Here is a 21,823-nt window from a genome sequence, read left to right on the forward strand (position 1 = left end):
TTGTTGTTTAGTCATGTCCGACTCTTCATGACCCCATGGACCAGAGCACGCCAGGCACTCCTGTCTTCCACTGCCTCCCGCAGTTCAGTCAAACTCATGTTAGTAGCTTCGAGAACACTGTCCAACCATCTTGTCCTCTGTCATCCCCTTCTCCTTGTGCCCTCAATCTTTCCCAACATCAGGGTCTTTTCCAGGGAGACTTCTCTTCTCATGAGGTGGCCAAAGTATTGGAGCCTCAACTTCAGGATCTGTCCTTCCAGTGAGCACTCAGGGCTGATTTCCTTAAGAATGGATAGGTTTGATCTTCTTGCAGTCCATGGGACTCTCATTCTAAGAAAATGAGGGAGGTGTTCATGGTGGGCCGCAGCACCTTTTTTTCTAAAAAACAACAACATAGCACTGATAGAAGGCACTGAATCAAATCCAGCCCAGCGCATTCCTTTGGTGCAAGATGCTGTTAAATATGCCACTCACTAATAGCCAAGATATATAGAAATGAAAAAGGACCTGGAGATGGACACTACAAGTTATACACAGACACATCCAGGTGAGTGTCCTCTATGAATCACATCTGGCCCACTGCTTTCTTAGGGCGCAAGGCACTGTCAAATATGTCACCTTTACACCAATAATAGTCAACATGTATATAAATGAATATGAAACCAGTAGTGTACACCACAAATCATACACCCACATATTTGGGGCAGTGTCCTTTATGCAATGGTGCTGAATTGCACCATGCCAAAAGCTTTCCTTGGGTGCAAAATACTGTCAAGTGCATGGGCACATGGTAATAACAGTCAAAATGTGTAGAAATGAACAAGGAACTGGTGTACCTCACAAAATATGTTTTGTGCCATCATATGTCATTATATGAGATGGCATTGGATAGGTTTTTAGGAAATTGGTCAAGAAAATCAACTGTTAATCAGCTATTTTGTAACGATGCTATTTTTAAATATTCTTTAATTTATTTATTTACATTTGTTTTTAATTGTTGTTGGCTACCTGGAGGCTTTTTAAAAATGTGGCAAAATAAAAACAGAAGAAGTAAATTTGCTGAAAATTGTCAGATGAAGCAGACAGAGATAGATTACTGAGCTCCTTCATTGGTAGGAAAAAGTATTCACGACTAATAATCTTTTATAGTCAGACTTTCATAGATTCCATCAGCAAGTTTTAAGTGGCATGGTAGATTTCAGTGAAGGCTTAAGCTGCTCTGTGCCACTTAGGCCACTTAAGTGAGATTTCGTATATTATTATTATTATTATTTATTATTATTATTATTCATACCCCGCCCATCTGGCTGTGTTTCCCCAGCCACTCCGGGCAGCTTCCAACAGAAAAATAAAACAGTAATCTATAAAACATTAAAAACCTCCCTAAACAGGGCTGCCTTCAGATGTCTTCTAAAAGTCTGGTAGTTGTTTTTCTCTTTGACATCTGGTGGGAGGGCGTTCCACAGGGCGGGCGCCACTACCGAGAAGGCCTTCTGCCTAGTTCCCTGCAACTTGGCTTCTTGCAACAAGGGAACCGCCAGAAGGCCCTTGGTGCTGGACCTCAGTGTCCAGGCAAAACTATGGAGGTGGAGACCGAGGCCATATAACTAGTGATATTGACACATCCACTATCTGTACAACTATCTGTATGTCTACACATACATAGAGCATGCAGTAATCTGGTGCACAATATGTGAGTTATATTTAATATTAGATCTTCTGCCAACATGCATCAGTCTCCTTGGCACAAACTTTGGCATGACAGCAGAAGCTGGATCAATTATTAACCTTTTAAATATTTTTCCTCCATAGTTTAAAATAAAGGAGTTCTCAGCAAGGAATAGGAACTTGCAACTAGTAATAAGAAGCAAACGTATTCACCCATCTCCTAGTAATGCCAAGATTTGAGTAGTGTGCTCCTGAACAGATGGTTTAACAGACTAAAGCATTAGTTTGCTGATCCTCTGTGCTTGCTAATTAATTCTTCAGTTTACTAGGGTTTAAGATTATTGTTAAAAACAAGGCCCCTCTTAAAATAAATTTAGGTAAATCCAATTGTATTTGTAGAAAAAGCTTTTGTACATAACCTCTAGAAATCATATTCGTGATTTAAATTGTTTAATAAGTTCACAAGAAGTTATTAGTTTATATATCTTGTGTTTTATAGGTAGTAAATTCCCTAACTTTAAGTAACAAAACATACCCAAACAAGGAAAACATAGTTTAGCAGTTGTACAGGAAAGAAAGAAAAATAGCAGCTGATGGTTGGAATTTCCCTAACTTTATCTCTCCTGCTATCCTTGCATAAAGTAGGAACTACGGTACCTACAAAATGCACATAGAAAGAGAATTTAATGAAGCTCATGAGTTCTACTTCATTTCCTATCCCAAAATGTCTTGAATATTTTAACTTTATGTATTTATTTAAAATCACTTATATGCCATTTTTCATTTAAAAATAAACCCCAAGGTGGTTACAATAAAATGGTCCTAAAAAGACTAACCAAACATAACATAAATAAAAGGTGTTGCTGAGTGGCCATATGTTGAGGTTGTGTCTGCCTTTAAAGTTAACCATGTGCTTCCTATTTGGTTTTGGAAAACTCTGTGGAATGAGCAGTTTTGGAATGAGCATAGCTGCCAAGTTTTCCCTTTTCTCGCGAGGAAGCCTATTCAGCATAAGGGGAAATCCCTTAAAATAAGGGATAACTTGGCAGCTATGGGAATGAGGAGGACGAGTGAGCAACAAATGATGTCTTAGAGTATGGATGAATCAGACTTGCGTGAGTCTATTCATCCACACTAGTCATTCTGGCTATATCATTGCAGAGCTGTGATTTTACTAACCCTTATCTTTTAACAGCTCAGAGGCAAGGATTAACCATTGCAACACGGCCTGTAGGAAACACCAAAGGCCTACTATGTTTTCTCTCTCTGCTGTTCTCTCTGTGGAGAGGAAGTCTTGTGTTTTGGTCCTACTGCTGCTCACTTTTTAAAATTAAAACAATTGTTGCTTGCAGGACTCTCAAAGCATTTCTGTGATCAATAGGGATTCCATCTATTTCTTCACGGTCCCCATCCAGCTGTTTTTTGTTTGTTTTTGTTTTTTGTACTTGTTGGGCAAGCCGAGCAGAAAGGTGATTCTGGAACAGTACTAATCACCCTGCTGCCCAACTAACTGCCCAACCTGTCCTGTTACATTGGTGTACTGAGACAGCCCCATGATTATCAAGGATGCCATGTAATCCTGAGCTGGCAGCCTGGCAGCAACCTTGGCATAGATGTTGAAGTCCCAACACCACCTCTGAGACCAGCAGCAGTACACCAAAAACAATAACAAACCCTTCAGATCCTATCACAAGGCCGATAGCCTTTCATAAGAGGATGATGGAACATTTATGAATGGTGGCAACATGCCCCTCCCCACCCCTTCAGTCTGGACTGAGTATCCTTACAGGCAAAGCTGGACTGCCCAGCTCACATATTCAGGTCTCCATAAAATAAGCGAAGTGAACGATGTTTTGCTATACTCTATGACTAGTCTGTTTGGGCCCTAGGCTCGTGACTGTGCTCTGAATTTTTGCTTAAATTGCTAACGTGTCCCAATGTACATATTGTGTGTGTGTGTGTGTGTGTGTGTGTGTGAGAGAGAGAGAGAGAGAGAGAGAGAGAGAGAGAGAGAGAGAGAGAGAGAGAGAGAGAGAGAATGAATATGGCTTAGAAGTACAACAATTTTATCTAAATTGTTCCTCTTTTCTAGAAATAATAGTTTTTTTGGACAGTTTACAATAACTCATCCAGTCAACTAAACAACAGGGTTGGCTTGAAATTTCCTCTAGCAAATTAAAGGTGTATTTTTCATAGTGTTCCAAATTTTCCTTAGTTTTGGAACACCAAATTATAATTTTTAAAAGATGTTTCAGTAAAGAAGCGCCTTCACCATAAAAGGGGGAAATGACAAAACAGAGGGATCCATTAGCCAATTTCAAAGAAGACAAAACGTGTTCACTTGCAAAGCAAAAGGAAAGATCCTTTGTTAGAGTAGATAGGTACTAATTTGTTTTGAGATATTTCCACATTTACTTTTATATACCCATCAATTTGTTTTGCTTTGCTTTTGCTTTTGATCTATTTTAGCATATAAAGGAATCATGTAAAGGAGAGAATGCAATATCTAGTTTCTCATTTGTTTTAGAAGGACAGTAGTTATGCTTTTGATGGAACACATACTGTCTTTGTCATCTGATTATAATAGATGTTTTGATTGCACTTTGGCCTGATTATACTTAATTTCATGATGAACTCATGTGTTTTCCAGGCCAGAAATATGTCTTTCCACTTTGTTAGCTGCTCCTGATGATGAAGCACCCAGATAATTTCTTGTTGATTAAATCCATCCTTCCTCTCCAGTTTTCTGACCAGGTGTCCAAAACTGTAATTAAATTGGAGAAAACTTCTAAATTTGAGTTTTTAGCAACGCTGTTCTGAGCTCACCAGCTGTACATTTATTTCCTTTGGTAAAGTCTCTGTCATTGTATTGTTTCTTTGACACTTTATAATCATTTGAACTTACAATTTGTCACTTGAAGAATGCCCAATTATTTTAGGACAGTGCTCTATCCAAGTAAGGACCATAGGGCTATTGAAAAAAAGAGTGCATTTGTTTCAGGTATGTTTTTCCTCACTTTAATTCTGATTTAATTAGTTTGATGTACACTAATATAAGCATGAAAAGAATTCTCTCTAAAAGAGATATCATTTAATGGGATCTGCCTTCTTTACATAATAGGAACATTATGGTTGATTGCAGCAATGCAAATCGTTCTTGGTGCTGCTGCTGCATAAGTATGTATCCATCCCGAAATATTCCATGGCAGAAATGGATAGCAGTCATCTATTAGCTGTGCCTATGTTCCATGGAAACCAGTGGAACAAGTGTGACTAACTTAAGTCCCACTGATATCAATAGGATTCATGACTGACTTTAGCTGGATCATGGACTTCTGATTCTACTTCTGCCAGTCTGATTTACCGGTACATTACCGAAGAAACTACTTCATTATAAGCTCCACCCAGCCAAAGTATGATCATTTGCATTTTATCGCAACACAACTGTTGTGTGACTATTTACCAAGTGATCAAAAGCTACCTTCTGGAAGGTCTTGGGACCCAGCACACTCAAATATGGAAGATATTTGGAGTACTTGGAAAAAGTCATAGCACTCGGCTTGTCTTCTGTGTGGTTGCTGCTAAAACACACACAACACACACATTATGCTACAGCAGCTCCATAATGTAAGTACTGTATATTCCTGCGTATAAGACTACTTTCTAACCCAGGAAAATCTTCTCAAAAGTTGGGGGTCGTCTTATATGCCGGGTTGTATTTCTTATACGGCGAGTATATCCCAACTCTATATTTTAACTGGAAAAGTTGGGGGTCGTTTTATATGCCCAGTCGTCTTATACGCCAGAATATACGGTACTCATTGAAGTCAGTACCCTATGAATACTTTCCTGGGAGCAAGTCCCATGGAACACAGTGGAACATAGTTTTGAGTAAACATTTGTAGGATTCCTCTAGTACAGGCACGTCCAACAGGTAGATTGTGATCTACTGGTAGATCACTGGACATCTGTGGTAGATCACTGGGGCCCCCCAAGAAGCTCAACAAGTTTGGCTCCCCCCAAAAAGCTCAACATTTTTGCCCTGGACCCCTAAAAAACGTGGCTTTCCCCTCCCTCCCTATAAAAAGTTCAACAATTTCAACCTGAACCCCCCAAGAATGGGCCTTCCTCCTTCCTAAAAAAAAAGCAAAAAAGCTCATCAACTTTGACCTGAACCCCCCAAAAGGGGGTAGATCACTGCCAGTTTTTAACTCTGTGAGTAGATCGCTATCTCATGGAAGTTGGCCACCCCTGCGTCTAGTAGACTCAAATTCTAAACAGCTTTTTGAAGCAGCAGACCTTTCTGAACATGGTAAGTAAATATGCATTTGAGTAAAAATGCTTAGCATTGTATTGTTATTCCATGATTGGGAACATAACAAATTTCTTTTTAATATACTATTCTGAATTGTCTCTCATTTCTCTGAGATTCTTCTTGATTCTGAATGGTTCTTATGTCATATTTCAAATATATACTTATATATACTTATACTTAGGGGTTTCTGTTTAGTACTGTCCAATTGTATTTCCTCCACACAAACTTGACACAAAGGTATTCCCTGTATATTTCCTGTAGCATATATTTATTTATACAAAACCTCAAGGACCGCCTCTCCCCATATGAATGGACATGGGCACTGTGATAATCTTCTGAGGCCCTTTTTGTATGTGCCTCCTCCATGAAAGGTCTGGAGGGTGGCAAAATGAGAACAGGTCTTTTCTGCAGTGGCTCCCCACTTGTGGAATGCTCTCCCCAGGGATGCTCACTTGGCACTTTCATTGCATATCTTTAGGCACCAGGCAAAAACATTTCTCTTTTCTCAGGCCTTCGGCTAATAAAAAATCCTATCACCTTTTAAACAGTGTGTGTGTGTGTGTGTGTGTGTGTGTGTGTGTGTGTGTGTGTGTGTTACTATTCTTTATATTATTGTATTTCTATATTGGAAACTGCCCTGTGACCCTCACATAAAGAGTGGTATAGAAATTATTATTATTATTATTATTATTATTATTATTATTATTATTGAAAAGTTAATCACCATTGAGGGATGGAGAAAATTGTTTTTTGAAACTTGAATTTTTTCATAAGAATTGTATTGTGCCACCATAATGAACAGCTCCTTCAAGCATGATTAAACTGAAAATGGTAGCATGCAACTTTAATACAAATAAATAACAAGTTCCTAATTCAGACAGTTTCAGTATCTTGGAGAGCATTTCCTTCGATTCTAGTTTAAACTCAGATAGGTCTCTGCAATAATTTTTCACTGGTGTTGCTTTTACGAAAGTAAGGAAAAGTTTGGAACAGAGTCTGAATTTTATTATATGCTACTGATAACTTAGGAAGCAGACAGGAGAGAGCCGATGGCAACCTGAGCATGGGATACAGGCAAGGTACAAAGTTAACCAACAAGCAAATAGGCCGCAAGTTAAAACGATAAATGTCAGGTTATGGAGGTTTTTTTGTATTTATTTTTTTAAAAACAAATTATTCCCTCAGAAACTAAAACTTCAACAATGTACTTGAGACAATTGCTTTCTAGGCTATGTGAGCCTTTTTGGTGCCTGGCTTTCACCTGCAGTATCTTCATAGAAGGCAGTGTTATAAAATGTATTTGCAATGGAGAATTTCCATGCATGCAATTAAAGGATTTTTGTTTTAAATCGGAGCTTTCTAGATTATGTGTTGTGACACGTTAGCGTGTTGGCTGCAGTGTGTAGGTGTGTTGCGCGAAGGCTCCCTGTGCTTCTCCCGGGGCTGGAAATGTGTGTGTTTAACCTCCGGTTTGCTAGTAAAACTGAATTACTGTGTCACAAAATGATGCATGTCTAAAAAGTGTGTCGCCAACATGAAAAGTTTGAAAGCTCTGTTTTTAATGGGGAAAAAAGATTGTTAGTCTGCTGATAATGCAGCACAATAACTGCTAATTATTGTCACACCCAGGAGCAGCCACAGGGATTCCACACCTGCTGCTTGCTAATTCTCTCAATGATAGCAAGGTTGAGTGGCAGTCTTTTCCCTGGCTCCACCACTCTCCAGATGTGCACCAAGTGCTTTCATTTTAGCCATTTAAAACAGTATTTAAACCAACAGCAGAGGCAGAGGAAAGTGAGAGGTACAGGAGGTGAAGACACAGACAGTGGCATTTGTTCCCCTCACCACCATTGAAGCACACCTGGTAATTTGTCTGCCTCTACCCACTAAACCACAGAGCCTAGGGCTTGCTGATCAGAAGGTCGGCGGTTCGAATCCCTGCGACGGGATGAGCTCCCATTGCTCGGTGCCAGCTCCTGCCAATGTAACAGTTCGAAAGCACGTCAAAGTGCAAGTAGATAAATAGGTACCGCTACAGCGGGAAGGTAAACGGCGTTTCTGTGTGCTGCTCTGGTTCGGCAGAAGTGGCTTTGTCATGCTGGCCACATGACCTGGAAGCTGTACGCCGGCTCCCTCAGCCAATAATGCGAGATGAGTGCCGCAACCCCAGAGTCGGTCATGACTGGACCTAATGGCCAGGGGTCCCTTTACCTTTACCCACTAAAGAAGCCCACCACACCACCAGAACGCAGGAAGTGAGGAGGTTGTAGAAAGGCAATTTATTTTCAAAACAAACCAAAAAAGGGTAGAGGGCCTTTGCAAGAGCCTGGGTTTACAGGTTAAAAGTGTGGATTTCTTGTCATTCTGAATTGTGTCACTGTAGCGAGCATTATAATACTACATACTACAGATAAACATTTCTTAAAGAAATGGGAGTGCCTGACCACCTCATCTGTCTCCTGAGGAATCTCTATGTGGGACAAGAAGCTACACTTAGAACTGGATATGGAACAACTGATTGGTTCAAAATTGGGAAAGAAGTATGACAAGGCTGTATATTGTCTCCCAGGTTATTTAACTTATATGCAGAATTCATCATGCGAAAGGCTGGACTGGATGGATCCCAAAATGGAATTAAGATTGCCGGAAGAAATATCAACAACCTCAGATATGCTGATGACACAACCTTGATGGCAAAAAGTGAGGAGGAATTGAAGAACCTTTTAATGAGGGTGAAAGAGGAGAGTGCAAAATATGGTCTGAAGCTCAACATGAAAAAAAACTAAGATCATGGCCACTGGTCCCATCACCTTCTGGCAAATAGAAGGGGAAGAAATGGAGGCAGTGAGAGATTTTACCTTCTCTGGCTCCATGATCAGTGCAGATGGTGACAGCAGTCACAAAATTAAAAGACGCCTGCTTCTTGGGAGAAAAACAATGACAAACCTAGACAGCATCTTAGAAAGCAGAGACATCACCTTGCCATCAAAAATCCATATAGTTAAAGCTATGGTTTTCCCAGTAGTGATGTATGGATGTGAGAGCTGGGCCATAAAAAGGCTGATCACCAAAGAATTGATGCTTTTGAATTGTGGTGCTGGAGGAGACTTGAGAGTCCCATGGACTGTAAGAAGACCAAACCTATCCATTCTGAAGGAAATCAGCCCTGAGAACTCACTGGAAGGACAGATTCTGAAGCTGAGGCTCCGGTACTTTGGCCACCTCATGAGAAGAGAAGAATCCTTGGAAAAGACCCTGATGTTGGGAAAGATTGAGGGCACAAGGAGAAGGGGACGACAGAGGACAAGATGGTTGAAGAGTGTTCTCGAAGCTACGAACATGAATTTGGGGTGTAAAGCACAACTAAGATATTTACAAAATTGTATTATTTGCGGACGGTATCCTTTTATTTATTACAAAACCAGAAGTTACAATTATGGAGAAAATAAAAAACTTTGGCAGAATATTGGGATATTCCATATATTGGACAAAATCAGAGATGTTACCAATAGGGCCAAGGGCTACATTGTATAGAAACCATAAATTTTGGATGTGCAAAGACTTTATTAAATACGGGTATAATGATTTCATCAGATATAGACCAAATTGTAAAATTAAATTTGAATCAAATTATAAATGAGATTTCTTTTGATATTGAAAGGTGGGGACCTCTAAACCTCTCCCTTTGGGGAAAGGTTAATGTCCTCAAAATGAATGTTGTTACAGTTCCAAAGCTTTTATACATTCTCAGAGGATTACCAATATATATTCCCAAATTATACTTCCGAAAATAGATCAACTATTTAGATCATGTCTGTGGGGTACAAAGCCACCAAAAATATCCCTATATAAAATGCAACTTCCAACTAAGGAAGGCAGTTTTGGGTTCCCAAATCTGGAATCATATCACCAGGCTTACCTGCTGAGTAAGACTAATTATTAGAGAGCTAGCAGGAATCCCAAATGGGCTACTCTCATATAGTTTCTTTGAACCTCTTGTAGGGTGAACTAAACTTGGCTCCAATTTTATGAAATATCCTATTATCCTGGAGACTATTAAAGCACCTATAAAAATTTGGATGAACATAAATAAAAATAATAAGGATGACTCCTACCAGCATGAAAAATTAACAATATGGGCCAATCCAAAATTAAAATTTGGAAAATGAGTAGTAATTTGGCAGAATTGGATGAAAAAAGGTATTTTGACATTGAATCAATTAATTGATGAAAATTATAAATTTGTGGAATATAAGACTTTGCAAGTAAAGTACGGATTAACCAGTGAAACATAATGGCAATACATCCAATTGAAACATATGTTGGAAAGGCATTTTGGCCCTGACGCTATAGCAGCATAGGAAACACCCATGCTGCTACAAGATTTAATCTCTGCAACAAAAACAGAAAACTCTACACTTGCACTACCAGTATATAAAACCCTACTCAACAGGAAGAAATATGATCTAGAACAGGCATCCCCAAACTGCGGCCCTCCAGATGTTTTGGACTACAATTCCCATCTTCCCCGGCCACTGGTCCTGTTAGCTAGGGATCATGGGAATTGTAGTTCAAAACATCTGGAGGGCCGAAGTTTGGGGATGCCTGATCTAGAATATGATAGACAAAAATGGAGTGAAGAGTTAGGGGTACAGATAACAAATGATACATGGGAGTCAAGTATAAAATCAACAGAAATAGCCTCTATGGATCTAAGACTAAGACTTATTCAACAGAAAATAATATTCAGAGTACACTGGACTCCAGCAAAACTATACCAGAAGAAAATAACAAGCGCAGACAACTGCTGGAAATGTGGGAATAAAAATGCGAACTTAGTACATATGTTGATTAACTGCCCGATGAAAAGATCATTTTGGTGCCAGGTGAGGATATTTATAGCAAGAGTAATAAAAAGAAATTGTTATTTAGGGGAACTGAATTTAATTCTAAATTATATTCCGGAAACATGGGAGATTTCAAGGGGTCAACAAAAAAAGGATGTACCGTGCTATATTAGAAGCAAAAAAACTTGTTTTGATGAATTGGAAGAGCCGCAAAAAGATTCCATTGAGCACATGGATTAATAATATGGACAGATTATTAATAATCTGGACAGATTAGCTACATATGAACAAATTGCATGTCGACGCAAAATAAGAATGGATAAATATGAAGAAATCTAGAACGAATATTTAAGCGATAAGGCGGATAGTGGTGGGAAGTAGGGGGAGGAGAGAGAGGTGGGGAAATATTGTTTAAAAAAGGTGTAGTCATAGGTATATCAGTATATTCAAATCTGAATTGTAAAATTGTGTTATTATTATGGTTTTTGCTGTATGTGTCTTTTGCAGTTGATGTTTGTATCGAATAAAATCATTAAATAAATTTTAAAAAGAAAGGAACTACCAACATGAATTTGACAAAACTGCGCGAGTCAGTGGAAGACAGGAGTGGCTGGCATGCTCTGGTCCATAGGGTCACGAAGAGTCGAGCACGACTAAACAACAACAACGACAGATATACTTTAGGGTTATGTAACTTGTATATTAAAACTTGTTCATTTTTAAATATATATAACAAGTACCGTATCTTAATTCTATACTAGAGGTATGGCTTTTCCTATGTACCAGTTCTGGTCAGCTACTGCAAAATACCGACTGTACAGATTCTTGACATACTTTCACAGAAACAAACAGGAAATCAGTTCCTTTGGCAGTTTCTTTGAAGCGTGCTTATTTACTGCATCAGCCTTTTATCTTTACATATCGCGGGTCACTTGCTACAGAACTTGACACCCCATAGGAGTCAGGCATTCAGAAAGAATTCCCTTTGACTGATTTGTTAGTTTGGTTGAGTGACTGAGGGCAAATGTATGACCAGGCTGACATGACCAACACCCAAATCAATGACAGCTGATTTTTGGTGAGATTTCAGCGCATGGCTTGGCTATAGGCTCAGATCTCTTATGAGCACGTTATGAGTCACACACACACAAAATCACATGTCTTATTACATGTCCACCTAGAATCTGGGTACATGGCTGAAACAGTTGGATAACTGGTTCATTGTATTACAGAGACTCACACCAACCCTTTCCGTGGGGTTCTTTGAAGTAGCCCTGAAGGTGTGCTTGCCCTCATTGATTGTCATGTAATGAGCCACCAGATAATAGTTTCTCAGGTTGTCATCACTTTCCAGCTTGGTCAATTAAATCTCAGTGTTTATAATAGTCCACTGGTAGTCACAGCTGGCCCAATATATTTTTTTTGCCAGAGGAAGAACAATGTCCATGCAAAGCAATGCAAAATGTATATGCAGAACAATCCTTCAACAGATAACTCTCCTAATTCTGGTTGAACTGAGGACACTACTAGGGCTGGCATATGACCTATCTGGGATTCGTCCGCCAAAACTAAGAAATAGCTCCAAAACTTAATTTTTGTATCCTAATTTTCACTTTTTGAAATATGGCAACCCAATGGTATACATGCAAGCCATACATTCCACTCTGGGCTTCTGTGAAATCCATCATAATCACCACCATCCACTGTGCTAGGCACTGTACAGCATTTGAAAAATAGCATCTACTTCAGATGGCTTAATTTAAATACCAGTAAGACATAACAGGTGGCTGTAACATATGACAGTAGGAGGGGAAGGGAGGAGAAGGCATGTGCAACAGTAATAAGAACATAAGATTATGTAGATGTGTTGTGTGCATAATAGACAGAGTTACTTTTAAAATTAATGATTCATGGGTGTTTTGTTAGACTAGCTGGAATAGATCTTGATTAGAGGGCTGTCTGCCTCATTGTCAATTTTTAAAACCATTATCTAGGATATTTACATAAAAGATTGCTCCTATATTTCATTTATGCTGCTTTATTCCCATCCCAGAAAGATCAAGAACAGATTTTCTGGATCCAAGAGCTTTTCTAATTAAGGAGCTCAATTAATTGCTCATAAAATATGAAGTGGAGGGGAGGATCTGCAGACAGCAAGAGAATGATATTGAATATATCTGTCTGCAAAGTTTCATCACAAAATACACTTTAGGTGGAATATACAAAGTTGCCTTCTGCCAGATCAGTATATTGATTCATCTGGTGCAGTATTTTCTACACTGTGGCTGTACATGGATCCCGCGATCTGCCCAGGGCCCTGATATGGGTCCCCCAAATTGGGCTCAATCACCCTGTGCCATTACCTGCCCCAATCTGGATCCATCCCTGAAGCAAATCAGTGTGGTCTTAAAATCCTTAAAATACTTTAAAATATGGTAGGGAGGTGGTAGTCGCAGGTCCGGATCCTCCTGCCTAACTTATGTTAAACTGGTGTATCTGATAATAATAATTTAATAATAATAATTTATTGTTTATACCCCTCCCACCTGGCTTTGTTTCCCTAGCCACTCTGGGCAACTCCCAACAGAATAATAATAATAATAATAATAATAATGCAATAAAAATATCAAACATTAAAAACTTCCCTAAACAGGGCTGCCTTCAGATGTTGTCTAAAAGTCCTATAGTTTATTTCCTTGACATTGGGGGAGGGCGTTCCACAGGGTGGGCGCCACCACCGAGAAGGCCCTCTGCTTGGTTCCCTGTTACCTCGCTTCTTGCAGAGCTGGACCTCAGTGTCCAGGCTGAACGATGGGGGTGGAGACGCTCCTTCAGGTACAGTATACTGGACCGAGGCTGTTTAGGGCTTTAAAGGTCAGCACCAACACTTTGAATTGTGCTTGGAAACATACTGGGAGCCAATGAAGGTCTTTCAGGACCAGTGTTATATGGTATTGGCAGCCATTCCCAGTCACCAGTCTAGCTGCTGCAATTTGCATTAGTTGTAGTTTCCGGGTCACCTTCAAAGGTAGCCCCATGTAGAGTGTGTTGCAGTAATCCAAGCAGACCACAGATGCTGTGTGGTGCTACTCTTGCTAATGGAAGGTGTGTGGTGCTGCTTTGGGGGCCACAAAGGAGGACAGGCCTGGCAAGGACAGGCCTGGTGGGAAAGGCTCCCACACCTTCTCCAGTGAAGATGCAGCTACCCAGTGTGTTCCTCCTTTTGTAGTTTTTCCTTATTCTAGCCCCCACCTGCCTCCATCCTGCCTGATGCCTTGCCCTCTGACACCTCAGATGGCTCTGGGCTGCTTAGCCCAATCTGCAGTGATCTGCGGCTGCCTCAGCCTGACTCAAACAAGGTCTGGATCCCTCCGAATAGGTCTAAGTTGGCTTGAGATTTGGGCCTTAGCTGAATTCAGTGAACAGCCTTCCTCTACACCAGAGTAGCTAAAATGGCTTGCTGGAGATGTTGCTGGAGTACCACTGGCTATGTTTTTCTGGAAATGCTGAGGATTGACCCAGGCAGAGCCGGAGCAACCTGCTCCGATACCTGGAGCGGCGCTCATCCCAGGGGCCGTGACGCGCATCCGAGGGGGTGTGGTGCGCATCCCGGGGCATGGTGCACTGTGTGGCGCACACCCCAGGGGTGTGGGGTACCGTCCGAGGGGGGCTTGGCACACATTCCGGGTGTGTGGGATGCACCCTGGGAGGTGCCGCCAATTGGGTGGGTCGACATTTTGTCACACACACCCCCTTTGGAACGGCACCCGGGGCACCCACCCCCCGCCTCAGAACACCCCTGGACCCAGGGACCTGATTGCGAAGCATATGCTCTACCAGCGCCTTCCCAGGTGACAGTGTTCAGGAGAGATCACTAGGAAAGGGTGAAGGACAAAAGAGTCCATTGGAGCAAAAAGCTGAAAGGAGGGTGAGATTATTTTTCCTGGCTCCCACTCGCTGATGAGCAAAGACTCAGATGATGGCTTTCCCCAAAAGTTGTAATGCTAAGATCAGTGTGATGCATATGCAAAACCACTATTCAACAGCAGGCAAAGCCCACAACTGCTCAAAGGCACAGATCTGCAAAGCCAACAAAGACGTTGACCCAACAAGGACATACCCCCTGCAATCCTGTTTTAAAGGAATGGGGTGGGCACAACTTAGTTCAGCAAGCAGTACTATTTCTTAGCAAGCAGTCTAGCACTCCTGCTTCAAGGCTGGACTTGCTCCATCTTGTCACACACCACTGTTGGTGTCTCCGGGACCTATGTGTCAGGGGAAGGTGTCCCTGCATCAGCGAGGTGGAGGGGCAAGGGCAGTGTTCCTCTCTGGAAGGGGCAGGGCTAGACCAGCGGGGGATTTAGAGGAGCTTGACTGGTTTGGTTGCAGTGGGTGCATAGCCTCAGGGGCATCGCTGGGGATGCCCCAACTATGATTTAGAATGGAATGCGAAAGGCGGAGGGGTGTCAAATTTTGGTGTTGCACAGGGCGCCGTTGAAATTTGAGACCCCAGGGTCCACCACTGGCTGGACCTGATGTCTGACACCTATGAAGGTAGAGTGAGCACAGTGGAAGCATAAGAAGTGGACTATGACAGCTTTGGAGAGGATGGTGGGACTTGCAGTTCTCGCTGCAGTGGCTGATAGGGTATGAGTAGGTAAGTATGAGTTAATGGAGAAGAAAAGTGACCCTACTCAAATACAAGCTGGAAAACCAAAAAAGAATAGCGTAGAATGCTTTAAATGTTTAATTGTTTTATTGAATTGTTTGGGTTTTTTAAAATGGTGCTGCCTTTCTCAAGATGATGTCCTTAGAAAATGGGCTTTGCATTTTTCAAAAAAATACCAGGGCATGACTTTGAGGCTAGTTTCTAATTTTCTGTGTTCAAACATCCCATTTCCTTTATTAGCTCTCAGAAATCTCTCCTCGGTTAACTCCCCCCACCCACCCACACTTTGTTCTCTTTCATTTGTACTCTTCTTGGATGATGAGTTGTCAGTTCTATTGATTCAAACTGGTCAGAGACTGTTGCAGCTTGAATTTATGCAAGCCATTTGTTCATTCGCCACACAATATTATGTCTCTACGGTGACATGCTGTTTGTCTGCATGGCAATGTGGAACTCGGATAAAAACACAGGCTTAACCTCCAGTATAATTGCTCCAATATTAAAAGCTGTTGAGTAGGAAGGGGACACAAAGTTTCTCAATGCCTTTGCAAATTATTCTATCTTCGCATATGTATCCCCTCTGTTGCCGCCATATCACATGTTCCCAGCACTCAAACTACTATAGGACGTTTCTGGGAAAATGCAATTTCCTATTAGCAAGTATGAGTCATTGCTAATATTATCAGTATGTGGAAAGTGTTTGTGTGAGACATGAAGGCAGCTATGAGATGGTGGCTGTGAAGTGCACAACTTGTGGCACAAGTTATCTCCACAATTTACTTGCCCACACCCTTTTCGGGCATTTGTTTGTTTGTTTGTTTGTTTGTTTGTTTGTTTTAGCATGCTGGATGTAGTACATTTTTAGTAATTGAGCAATACAGCCTTGGTTTCTACAATTCAAGTGTCTTTAGCGCATTATTAGATCACCCTTCCTCTAAGGAGCTTTATTTTATCCTCACACTCATGAGATTCAGTTGAGATATAATTCTTTGCCCAAGACCACCTAGTGAACTTCACAGCTGAATGTAGACTTGAAACCAGACTTTTCCAGTCCAGGTCCAGCTGTACCATGATAGTTGTCTAAGTGGGTCTCTGAGACACACACACACACACACACACACACACACACACACACACACCAAATCCAGCAGCTCCACTGTCTCCACAAAGAATACATATCCAAGTTTTGCTCATTGATCACCCAGCCAGCTAAATTATACCGGTCCTTTATATTGCCTATGGAAGAAAGGGTCATGGAAAGTAGGTAGGTAGGCTTGTTTTCTTGTCACTGAAGGAGAAGAAACTGGACAAATAGATTGGAAGAAGTAAAAGAGAGACAACCGAAAGCGAGCACATTATCGCGCCAAATTGATGAATGGGCTGGAAATTGGCAGGTGCTCTAGCCTGCTTACCACCATCACCTGTGCTACTGCAACCGCTGCTCATCCAGCATTACTACAATCTCTTCTTGCAAGAAGGATCTTCCTCCTAGCAAACGTGGATATTTACATTTCAGTTATTTGTTGGATGGTGCTTTCCCACTTCACAACACAAACAAAAGAGAACTTATACTTTCCTGCACTATGCGCTGCTGTCCAAGCATGAGGTTCTTACTGGCACTTCATGCGCCTCCCCTTCCCAATGCTGCTCTCTCCCCAGCCCTTGTTAAAGTAAGTGGCAAACAGCAGCATAGCTAAGCCCACCATTCCAAGGAAATCCATATGAGTATAGGAAGCAGCCTTAGTCTGACTCCATCTAGGTCAGAACTGACTACATTGACTGTTGATGGCCCTCCAGGGTTTCATGCAAGAGTCTTTCCCCAGCCCTACCTAGAGATGCGAGGGATTGAACATGAGACCTTCTGCAGGAAAAGCAGATGTTATTCCAGAGCTATGGCACTTCAACAGATTGGCTAATGTGTGGGCTTGCTATTGTACACATAGAGAACTCAGTAAGTTGCCTTTTACCAGGTCACATTATCTGTCCTCTGTTTACCTCAGTGTTGTCTTTTTTGACAATACCCTTGAGCAGGAGCCCCCCAGAGTCTCAGCCAGACATCTTTCACTTTGTCTCCTGCCACCTGACCTTTTAAAGCAGAGACAACAGACAATAAACCCAGGACTTCCTGTATGCAAATCGGGTGGTATGCTACTGAGCTACAACTGGCAGGGGCATTGCTCTAAGGCCAGAAGATGTACAAAAAGGTTAGAGGATACCTGTCTTAATTAGCCCTCCGTTAGGACTCATGGGTCTGTGGCCAGTCGTTGATAGGTACCTGATTGCCCCACTTACAGCCTTCCTTTTATCCTGGTTTTGTCAGACTTGTCCACTGTGGATCTGGTGGTCTTTCTCTTGACAACTCTGACAAAGCCAGGCCATAAGTGGGGCAATCAGGTATCTATCAAACATCCTTCCCCTCTGTAAAACACCCAGTCTTTCCCCTGAAGAAGCAGGAAGCCATTTTGAAGCATTGGTGGAGAGCGTCTCTTACCCACCCTCAGCCTTGGTCTTCCTCTCTTAACAATATATAGCAGTGTGCATTTTCCACACTGCGCATTATAGCAAGAAGGATGGCAGCTTTAGAAGACTGAGTTCTTGCCTGAGCTTTCTGAGGGGCAAGTTCATGTCTCTTCATAGCAGATCGTTTTTCTCTCCTGTAGCTTCTCTTATGATGCACCACACTCCTCAAACAACATTTTTGCCTGTAGGCCTTTTTGCCCATTCTTCACCCCCCCCAACTCTGCCCCACTCTCTAGTTTGTGGGCTGCCTAGCCATGGGCGTAGGCAGGGGGGCAGGAGGGGGCAGCTGCCCCCCCTAGAAGCAAAAAATTCATGTATTTTACAGACCATAACCAGCACTTTTCCCCTCCAAAAACTGAAGTGGAAAGGGCTTTGCTTTAGCAAGAGCAGCTAAGTCTCCGCTTGCTGGGGGACACACACACAGCTGTAACAAAAACACATCAAATAAATAAAGCAAAGTGGCTACCAGTAGTTAAGCAGTTAAGACAATGGAGCAGATATCCCCAGGCAAGTTTCGATAGCTGACCAATTCACCCTATTGTTCTTGAGTGGGAGTTGTTAATGAGCATTCAGGAATCACATTAAGAGTTCTATTGACGATTTAATGAGGGTGCAGAGGATTCAATTTGACTAAGGTGGCTCTGCAAGGCTAAAAGGAAGTGAATAAGAAAGGGGGGGCTGTAGCTTTGACAGACACAGTGATGTTTATAAAAAGCAGTGGTGTTCCAGCCTGCCCCTCCTCCTGCATCTGTATACCGTAAATCAGGGGTGGCCACCTCCCAAGAGACTCTGATCTACTCACAGAGTTAAAAACTGGGAGTGATCTACCCCCTTTTGGGGGGTTCAGGTCAAAGCTGTTGAGTTTTTTTAAGGAAGGGAAGCCCTGTTTTTTGGGGTTGAGGTCAAACTTGTTGAGCTTCTTTTAGGAGGGAGGGAGGCCCATTTTTGTTTAGGGCTTCAGGTCATAGTTCAACTTTTTTTAGGGAGGAGGAAAATTTTGGGTGAGCTTTTTTTAGGGGTGCCAGTGACCTACCAGTGATCTACCACAGACATCCAGTGATCTACTGGTAGATCACAATCTACCTATTGGATGTGCCTGCTGTAAATCAAGCAGAGAGAAAGCTGCTTACAAGACTCCTCTTGCTGCAGAGTTCCAGCATCACAGCGTCACCCAGAGGCACCCAAAAATATGAGTTATCCCTCTCTCTATTTCTTCCTTCCTTCCCTCCCTCTTCCATCCTTAATAAAATACGGGGGGGGCAGATAAGCCCCACATAGAAAGCCCATCAACATGGGGGGGTGGTGACTCTTTCAAATACGGTATTTACCAGTAATTGGGGTGGGAGGGGAGAGGCACCTAGGCCTCTAGGAGTTGGCTGCTATGCGTAGGAGTAGGACAATTCAAGAAAGCAGAATGATGCATATGCTATGGTAATATATCAATAGAATCATAGAATTGTAGTCGGAAGGGACCACAAGGGTCATCTAGTCCAACCCCCTGCAATGCAGGAATTTTTTCCTAAGGTGGGGCTTGAACCATGGTTGAAATATTATGCTGATATGCAGCAACGCCTCGGAGCCGTTGTGGCTGCGGCCGTGCCTTGCCTCGCCCTCGCCCGCCCTGCCACCCCCTCTCGCCTGCCCGACCCTCCCATCCTCTCCAGCCAAGCAGGGTAGCTGCCAACGCTGCCAGCCCCAGAAGCACAAGGTGGCCGCTGCCGCCGCCGCCACAATGTCATTGGGCCCACTGGCCCTGTAGCCCCACCCACATTCCCACTTCGTGGCCCCTCCCCTCCCGTGCCTTGGCCCCGCCCCTGAACGACCATGGCTTGCCCCCCTAGTTTTGATCCTGGCTACGCCCCTGTGCCTAGCCATACATCTCTTGATTATCTTTACATGCCTAATGCGTACTAGGCCCTATATAAATAAATAATCCCCGCTTACAAATCCCCCAGCTTGAGGAAGTGATTAATTTCTGCTTTGCCCTCGTAACCCATTTATAAACTAGGGATGGTGCTTTCCTACCTCCCAAAGACTGTGTTAAAAATTGATAAATGATTCAAAAATGCCCAGGTACTATGCAGCAGGGATCCAATTGCCATCTGTCTGATGGTCAACAACTGACCTGGTCAGCTGCAGTCATAAAAAGGGAACTGTGATGAACCTGGCTTGGTATATACAGCTCACCCCAATTCTGACAGGAATGAGCTGCTTCTCAGTCAGCCTGGCATCTTTTTCAAAGACCTATTTGCAAATACATTGTTTCTGTTTACATTTTTTACAGTAAGAATTCGTTCAGATGATCATCACCTCACTGGATTTGGCTGCAGAATGGTGAGAGAAAATTCAGTCAATGAGATTAAACCTGGTATTTATTTATTTATTCGTTTAAAATTTGCTTTATGGGGCATTGTTGTATAAGGATCTGGGTTCCTCTGCTAGTTCTAGTAGCACCTAAGCTTGTTGGCGTTGAGACTTCAATTACCTTGTCCCAAGACACCTGTCATATTTTAACCCTTAAAGGTTGTACCAAGAATGATTGTCTTTACCCCTAAGCAGTTGCAAGCCTATCTCAAAGGGCCAAAGTAGACACAGTGTTAAATGTGCCTTTGCATTTAACATGCAGCGTTCGGGGTTTTTTCCTCTTATTTTACTTGAGGAAAGATTTCCTCCAAATGAAAATACTAGCCTCAAAGGAGGGATATTCCTCAAGACCACAGCAGCAAATGGAAGCAGTGTCATGGTAAATTCTGTTATTATTATGTGGCAGTTTAACCATGCATACTAATGGAACCTACCTCTTCCTTTCAATAGGCATTACAATTCTCAATTTACTCATAAGCAAGTGTTAAAGGAAGGTTTATTATTTTAAGGATGCAGTCCTCTGTACGGACAGTAAGGCTTACAGCTGAGTAAACATGTAGATGGTTGGTGCTATGTGTGGTCTTGAGGCTCCATTTTAGTTCCCTCACATTCTTCCATTATTCCAAGGGTATAGAGAGAACTGGGAATAACAGTTAAACTGGTCTAATACCTGAAGTATCTGAAGAAGTATCCGAAGAAGTGTACACGCACACGAAAGCTCATACCTATGACAAACTTAGTTGGTCTCTAAGGTGCTACTGGAAGGAATTTTTTTATTTTGTTTTGACTGCATCAGACCAACACGGCTACCTACCTGTAACTGGTCTAATACCAGTTGCACTTGAACACACAGCTTTGCAAATGTCTAAAGACAATTCACAACAGCAAAGCACAACTCTGCCGGGTCAGAGTATGGTAAGAAGGCAGGTAGTTGCTACCTTAGTTTAAATACCACAAAAATAGCAGGTGAAAACGTGTGTGGTAGAACTCCAGACATAGGCAGTTGCTAAGGGAGATACTTTCCTCTAGACACTGAGTTCCAATGCAACAATTGAATGGACTAGAAAACAGCGTTTCAGTCTGGATTTCTCCCTATTAATTCAATGGGGAGTAGCATTAGGTACTATGGACTTAGGTACTTGTCATCCTGTGAGGGTTGGGAGGGATCCAGAGAGTGAGAGCTGCTAACCAGCTGCCTTTTGTTTTGTTTAAGTTGCACTGAGGATGGCCCTGATTTAGTAAGGCTGCCTGGCAAACTTTGAGGCTGTTTTACATAATATGTGAACCATGAGCATTCAAGTTTCCAACAGAAATTAAGCAGCACATCCCAACTGGCTTCAGTGAAGACAGTCCTGATTTCAATTGATGTTTTATCTCAGAATTATTCTGCAGCTTTTAAAGCAATTCTGTATATTGGATTTCAGAACCATTAATGCAGTT

Source organism: Zootoca vivipara, chromosome 3, assembly GCF_965207765.1.
Source record: "Zootoca vivipara chromosome 3, rZooViv2.hap1.1, whole genome shotgun sequence".
Classification (NCBI taxonomy): domain Eukaryota; kingdom Metazoa; phylum Chordata; class Lepidosauria; order Squamata; family Lacertidae; genus Zootoca; species Zootoca vivipara.